Raw genomic sequence first — 7205 nt, forward strand, 5'->3', positions numbered from 1 at the left:
CGAGTCACAGTGACGATGGTTGTGCACAAGAAATGTTCTCACAGTTTGACTGATTGGGAAAACTTGCAAGGTAAAATAAGCAAATATTGTCAAGTCCAGATGTGAGTAGAAACATCTTCCATAGTTGTTTCCTATCTGCCAAGGTTAGAGGTTCCTGCTGCAGTTAATCTTGTCATGATCAAAGCACCATCTGAGAAAATATGTTTTCATTTCTCTGACTCATTTAACGCCAAAAGGATTATTTAGATTGTTAGCTCAGAACAGCTGCAACCCAAAGTAAAAAAAAGAAAAAAGTGTAAATTTGTGTTTGAATACCATTACCGGTATTTGCTTCAGGAACAACAGATGAAGCAGATGCTGAATGTTAATGATAGGAAAAATGTAAACAAATTTCAATATTCAATGTGACAGATGATACCGAGGCTGATTCATGTTTTATCACACCTGCAGCTAAAGGATATTATATTCCTCTCTTTAAGTTTACAGAGACAGAGGAAAAGAAAATAGTTAATGTTAATGAAAGCAAGCATAGATTCCTAGAACGTACGTTTTTAGAGGAGACGGGCCACTAAAAGTCATTCTGACCTTCAGTTGGAGCTGGACTGAGTTCTGAACACAGAGTCCTCAAAATAAGCCGGTGGGAAATAGTCTGTAAAAGTCTGCACTGCTAAGCAGTTAAATTTTCTCTGTAGTAAGAGAGAATTTTATTAATTTTTTTAATGAATGCAATAAATCCTTTTTTCTTATGCACCCCGCCCCTTGTTTGAGCAATCTCTCCATCTTTACGGCTTTCTGTACCCCGTTAAGATTTCACTTTGTCCTTGACGCTTCCTGGTCTGGGTCTGTCCCAGGATCTACCGTCACCTCCAATTCCCCTCCTTCATCCTTCCAGTTTACTCCACTTAAGTCGGAGCAAAGTCATATTTTAAGAGGTCTTTTATGTTAAGCTATTTATCTACGGAGACATGAAGGAGCGAGGCGGGGAGGGATCGGAGATTAGCCGGCAGAGACAGACGCATTTATTTGGCTGTAACGGCGCGTGGAAGGCACGAATGTTAGCGGATCCACAGTTTGTCAAAAAAAAAAAAAAACAGTGACCTTTACTGGAAACGGAGTGCGTTCTCTGTGTCATGTATCAAATATTACCCCTCAGTGCCAGCGTAACGCATGTGTGTTTGTGTGGTTTGGACTACAAGATGGCTGTGTGCTATTTTTTTAATTTTATTTTCGTACACGGGGAGTGATGTACGTTCCACGCAGAGAGAAAGACAGAGTGAGCAATCGAAAGGATGTGTGAAAGCTCCAAACTATTTCCCTGGGCTGCTGGTGGAGCAGACGTATTTTTCAGGATGTAGCAGCATGTGGGCCCGGGCGCTGTTTATCCAGGATGACACCCTTCACATCCATTCATCAACGTCCCGTCAGACCTCCACTGACCTTGGGTCTCCGCCTGCGAGTCCGGAGAAAAAAACATAAGGAAAAGACGAGTTTGAAAGGAGTGATGGAATGTGGTCAGTTTTTCCTTCTTGGTGCTATTTTAATTTGTGTCTCAGCGGGACAGTGGTGTCCCCGCTAGCTGCCCGAATAAAAATACAAAATATCCAGCAAATTCGGGTAAAAAACCCACAATAATCAAAGGTAACAAGAAGAAAATTGACTCTGAAGTAATATGTCTTTTCAGTTGTGACAGGAATATTTATCACAGTAAGAAGTGTGAATCTGTGTGAGCCTGAGTGAAGCATAACTGGACGTTTGTTATTGCAACGTCTTAATTTTATTCAGCACAAGGCTCGGAGCCCTGCAGGTGCCCAGGTGACAGATGGTCGAGCCGGACGGGGGTCCTTCCTTCTGTAAGTTATAGATGGACATCTTGTCCAAAACACACATGATCACAAGGAGAAAAAGGCAATTAGGGCTGAGATGGGAGTGCATGGGGAAGCTTGATAATGATAGTTTTACATCCCACACCTTCAATCCTGACATGTTTCTGCAAAAAGGGACAAACGGTGGTTTCTTCAAGGGCAAAAACATAAAAAGATGAATTCAGTGATTAACATGCATCTCTTTAGTTCTTTGATTTTGACCAATAGACGGATTATAAGATCACAGTTCAAGTTCAATCAAAAAACTATAATAAATGTAGCTTTAAAGAAGTTGGAAAAAGTTAGTTTTGAAAAATTAATTGGGAATAATCCTTGGAAAATATGTAAAAAAAAATAAAAAAAAGACACTGTGACTTTATATTTTAAAGTATTTCTGAAGTTTTGATGCTCAACTTCCTTAACTGGCCTGTGGTGGCGCTGCACCACGAACCACTGAAGGAAACAACGTGAAACCTTTGAAGAAGACATTGAGCATAACTTCCTTTTTCTCAAAACATAAAACAAAAATGGAGTAGCATCAGATTTTAGCAATTTCTCTTTTGTCTTTGGTAAAAGACTACCAGCCATTTCTCCTGCTAGCACTAGATTAGCGCGTTTGTTTGTATTTACCCAGAATGCCCTGCAGTATAGTCCACTTCCTGCTTTTAGAGCGGTCTCTGGTCCATGTGCATTCAAATATGCATTTGAACCGCACCAGAGATCACTCCAACCAGAGTTTGTTGTTTTGGTCCACATCAGAGTTTGGTTGAGCATTCACACTTCTCCAGCCAAACTGGACTTTCTAAACAAACATGTTTGACTCAAATGGACTAAACAGAAGCGATGTGAATGCTCTCAATCAGTTTCCAAGTGGCAAAATTTTGAGCCAATTAAATTCCACCAGTTGTGAGGTGAGAATTGTCTGATAAGGGGGAAGACAGAGGGTACATTTAAATTAGATGTGCAAAATATATTCCAGCAAAGAGTCATCTATCTAATGCCTCCCACTTATACATAATTGGGTCATGGAGGTAAAATGTCCAAGAGGGAAAACCCAGGCATCCCTCACGCTTCCGAGCTCCTCCTGGGAGATCCCAAGGCACATACAGATTACTCCGGGGAGCTCTAGATCTGCCCCAGGTCTTCTACCACTGGAATGTGTGTAACATCCAGGAGATAAACGTTCAAACCACTTCAGCTGACTTCTCATGATGTAGAGGAGCAGCAACTCTGGTGAGAGCCGTTTGAGGCGAGGAGATGAGGCTCCTCACCTCATCCTTTAGGCAGAGCCCTGCCACCACACAGCGGAAATAATTGTAGGTGCTGGTTTATGTGTGGCTGATATACACTCACCAACCACATTATGAAGTACACCTCACTAGAAGTGAACACTTTCATTCATCATGGCATAAATTCAACAAGAGTTGTGCTTCCATTATAAATGTGCACAAAACTTTGTCATATTCGGCTGATGTCGAAAAAAACACAATTATGCAATTGCAATTTAATTACAATTGCGTAATTGTCACACAGTTTTAATATGAAACACAATTAAAAAGTCATGCTCACGAGATTACGCCTCCATCTCCCTGCTGGAGGGCAAAAAGCTGTTTTAAAATGATGACTACCTTTGGTTTAAGCTGAAAAAGTCAGGAAAAAGTTTTAATTAACAAAAAAAAAAAGCGAGGGAGAGGAAAGTAGGTTACTTATTCTTGCTGGACTTAAAATCTTAACATGGAGATGTGATGTGGAATTTGGTGTGTTTCAGTTTAAAAAATTAAAAAGGTGACACAAACTCTGACAGCTCATCAGTAGAGAGAAGATGTTTAAATTAGTTAACCTATATTAGCCAATAGCGACTGCAGCTAAAACACAACAGCGAACACTTAATTAATATTTGTGCGATAAACATCAAGCCTAAAAGCATAAAACTGAAACGGTCTGATTGCTCTGCTCTTTGTGTGGGTAATGTGGCGTTATCAGTTGCTATGGCAACAACTCTGCGTAGTAACCCACAGAGAGAGCAGAAAAAAAAAAGTCCTCATAGGTTGTTCTCTAGCGCTATTTTCCCCTTTTCTGTGGCGGACTGCACTAAATTAATAGTACCTAACATCTTCAGGTTTTATTTAGTGAAATTATTTTACCGCATCAGCGCAGCTACGAATGTAAAGAGTCCTCCTGCCCTCAGCGTTGTGCGCATGCGCCAAATTTAACACAAAGGGGTCTAGAATATGCTGAGTGACACAAAAGCAAAGTGTAAAATACTCCTCACACCAAATTAACAGACTGTACATGTCTCTAACATGCTTATAGAACTGATAAAGGCTCTTAACAGCGACAGAAAAACACCCAATGTGTATAAATGTAAACACACAAACCAGAGTATTAGCTTAGCTTAGCTAAGGCTATCAGCGAAGGCTAACAACAGCATAACTTAACTGCTGATTTATCTACGATGTAGCTCTCATTTCAGTGACCAATGTCGCATTACTTACTTCGGTCAGGAACTCACACCAATGTGAACGTATAACAGCTGTCCGTCAGCAGGTTAAAAAAGCCAAAATGTCTGGCTGCACACATAGACATAATAATGTCTATGGCTGCACACGCTACTCTCTCTCCCTCTGCCATCTCGATCTGTATGGAACGCTAGTAGGTCAGATCGCCCTCTGGTGGGCGCACCAAGCCACTCCTGAGCAGACAGACTGCATGAGGAGTGCAGTCTGTTTGTTCATGAGAAAAGTAATTAAAAAAAGAATACCAGCGCCATGCTCCTCAAACTACTTCCTGTCGTCGTCTTTTTTGTGGTTGGCGCTAGTGGCAACATCCGGTTCTTGACTATGTGATTTGTATGGGGGGAAAAAAAGTGTTTCCATTGCCTTTTTGCGAAATTAACCAATGTCGATACAGCCAAAACCTCACCTCATCCTAGCTCCAACACGTTTAATCGTAAAACAAAATTATTTTAAGCATTGAATTTATTGACAGAAACAAAGTGTGGGAAATCTGACTGACTGCATTCAACTAGCTGTTTTTAAATACTGCTCTCCATGTAGATTTGATATTGCATTGAAGGTTCCTTCAACCATGCAACTATATCCCACTACTGTATTTTGTAATCTGGAATATATTTCTTGGGGGTTTTTTGTTGTTATTTATTAGATCAGTGTCTTAGTGCAACATTCTGCCAATACGCCCACAGGACCATATCATCTACAAACATTTAATAAAGAGCCCTGCCACCCCTACACCAGATACATTCCTCTCCATGAATCTCTAGATCCTGAGATGTTGGCCACAAATATGACTAATGGCAAGACGCAGCTAGCCAGTATGAGGTATTAGAATTATTTCTATAAACTGATTGGATTGTAAAATGGTGATTAGTTTCACCTCCTGTCTGATATCCCCCCTGTGTTTTATTAAAAGTTATGTCTTTGTATATATATTTTTTTAAACTTATAAATCCAACTCTAAAAAACTTTAAAAAAATGTCCAGTCCAAACTTTAAAGACAAAAAAAAAAAATCAAAGTGTTCTTTGAAGAAATTCACTTTTTTAGGGGGATTTTAAGGAAATTGAAATGCTTTGATAAAGCCCTTTAGCCTCCTGCAGTAATACATCATGCAGGTGCTGACCTGTATATTAGCTCTTTATGTCGTGTTTATGACCATCGACAAATCAGTTAGCCCACAGGATATTTACACCAGGTTCCTGGCAGCCTCCGCCATTCTCAGCGTGCTCAAGTTCTCTGTGAGACTGCATTATGGTTAAACCTTTCTCCACCCAACTAACCCCTAAAACACACACACACACACACACACACACACACACACACACACACACACACACACACACACACACACACACACATATATATATATATATATATATATCCACAGCTTTTCTGGGTCCAGTTATTTATGGTACAGGGGTACAACCACCTTCCATCCAATTAAAGCTGAGTGCTGGCTTTGTGCAGGCCACTCTTCATCATTCCCCTCAAAGGGGTTGTTAGGACAGGAGGAACTGAGCTCTCGGTTTCCAGCTCAGCTCCTTTCCAGGATCGCGGGAGTCTGGCTTTAAGAAAAATGTCACTGCTCATCACCTTACAAGCGAATTATTTAAATGCCGCTCAGATGATTGAGGCCGAAGTTGAAAGACGACGTAGCTTGATTCATTCCAGATCAATGGAGGTTAAAAAGCACATTTAAGCCAAAACTACTTCAACATAAATTTTTCATATTTTAATAATTGTAAATTTTCCATCCATGGGTTTTTTTCCCCATTTTTTTCAAATAAGTGCCTCGTCTGCAGAAATCCCAACGTAGTAAAGAAGGAGCTGAAAGGAAAAGCGAAGCTCTTGCTTTTCTGCTTCATCCACTTCCAAGCCTTCAAAGATGGATCTAACACACGGATCATCACTTTAAGAAGATCCGCAATACAGGAAGCTTCCACCGTAGGATGGAGAGGCTCCGCCTTAGCGGTCCAGAAGTCGAACCGTCGACGTGAAGTCATGTGGTTTTAGGATGTTCAACTTTCATGGTGGACAAAACGACCATGACAGATGGTCGTTTTTTTCTTGTGTGATTAACAGCATAATAAAATCAACGATCATGGCGGAAAGAGGAATGACTATTACAAGTTTACAAATTTGGAGGAGGAGGAAATAATAACCGACAGACTTGAAAATGTTTTTTTATTTTTCACATTATCTGTAAAAAAAGAGCGGGAGGCGTCGGCGAGACCCGACCGACTCAGAGATAAGGTGAGGAGTTCTGTTTTCCAGAACGGGCCGTCAGGATCAGAATTAGTCCGGCAACCTGAGGCATGACCAGGGTGCTTTCTGGAAACCTCTTTCTGTCGCTTTGGAGGAAACTCCAGTCAGATTCTAGATTTACAGAGACTGAAGAATCACCTCTCAGTTTGGAAACCTAGGAAAAGGATTTCTGTCCTATTAGCTTCCTGACCCATTATCATTAAGCAAAACACTTTGTTTGGATGAATGGTACATTTAGGCTGTTTAGTCATAAATCAAAAAATATCACCTAAGATCATTTCTGACTTAAAAAAAAAAAAAAAGTTATCGTCCAATTAAAGAGAATATATTCACTTTTAAAGCACAAAAAACATTGTCTTTTACTAGCTCTTCAAAGTAGAAGAAGGAAGTAAAACCTGAAGCAAAAAGTATCAACTGCTTCAAAGTTACAGTACCCTAATCCTACTTTTCATTTCCCGCAGCATCCAGTTCCTCTGCCTGGCCAGTTTCCGTCTCTGAGTCTGGAGAACAATACTTTTCTGTTTGCAGGGTAGGAGCATTTAAAAGGGGAACAGAGCCGGCCAA

At 40.4% G+C, this 7205-nt stretch overlaps 1 long non-coding RNA gene across 2 annotated transcripts; it reads right to left on the reverse strand.

Moving 5' to 3' along the window:
• Positions 1 to 1201: 1201 nt before the first annotated feature.
• Positions 1202 to 5338, reverse strand: LOC103461799 (uncharacterized). 2 transcript variants are annotated; one of them, XR_014086670.1, is made up of 3 exons: positions 4358 to 5264; positions 4007 to 4096; positions 1202 to 1450 (listed from the first exon to the last, which is right to left on the reverse strand). It is a non-coding gene; the product is annotated as an uncharacterized LOC103461799 (long non-coding RNA). The 2 variants fall into 2 exon arrangements; XR_533197.3 differs by lacking the exon at positions 4007 to 4096 and having other exon boundaries at positions 4358 to 5338.
• Between the last annotated feature and the right edge of the window lie 1867 nt (positions 5339 to 7205).

This window comes from Poecilia reticulata, chromosome 2 (assembly GCF_904066995.2).
Source record: "Poecilia reticulata chromosome 2, P_reticulata-male-v2, whole genome shotgun sequence".
In the NCBI taxonomy this organism is placed as follows: domain Eukaryota; kingdom Metazoa; phylum Chordata; class Actinopteri; order Cyprinodontiformes; family Poeciliidae; genus Poecilia; species Poecilia reticulata.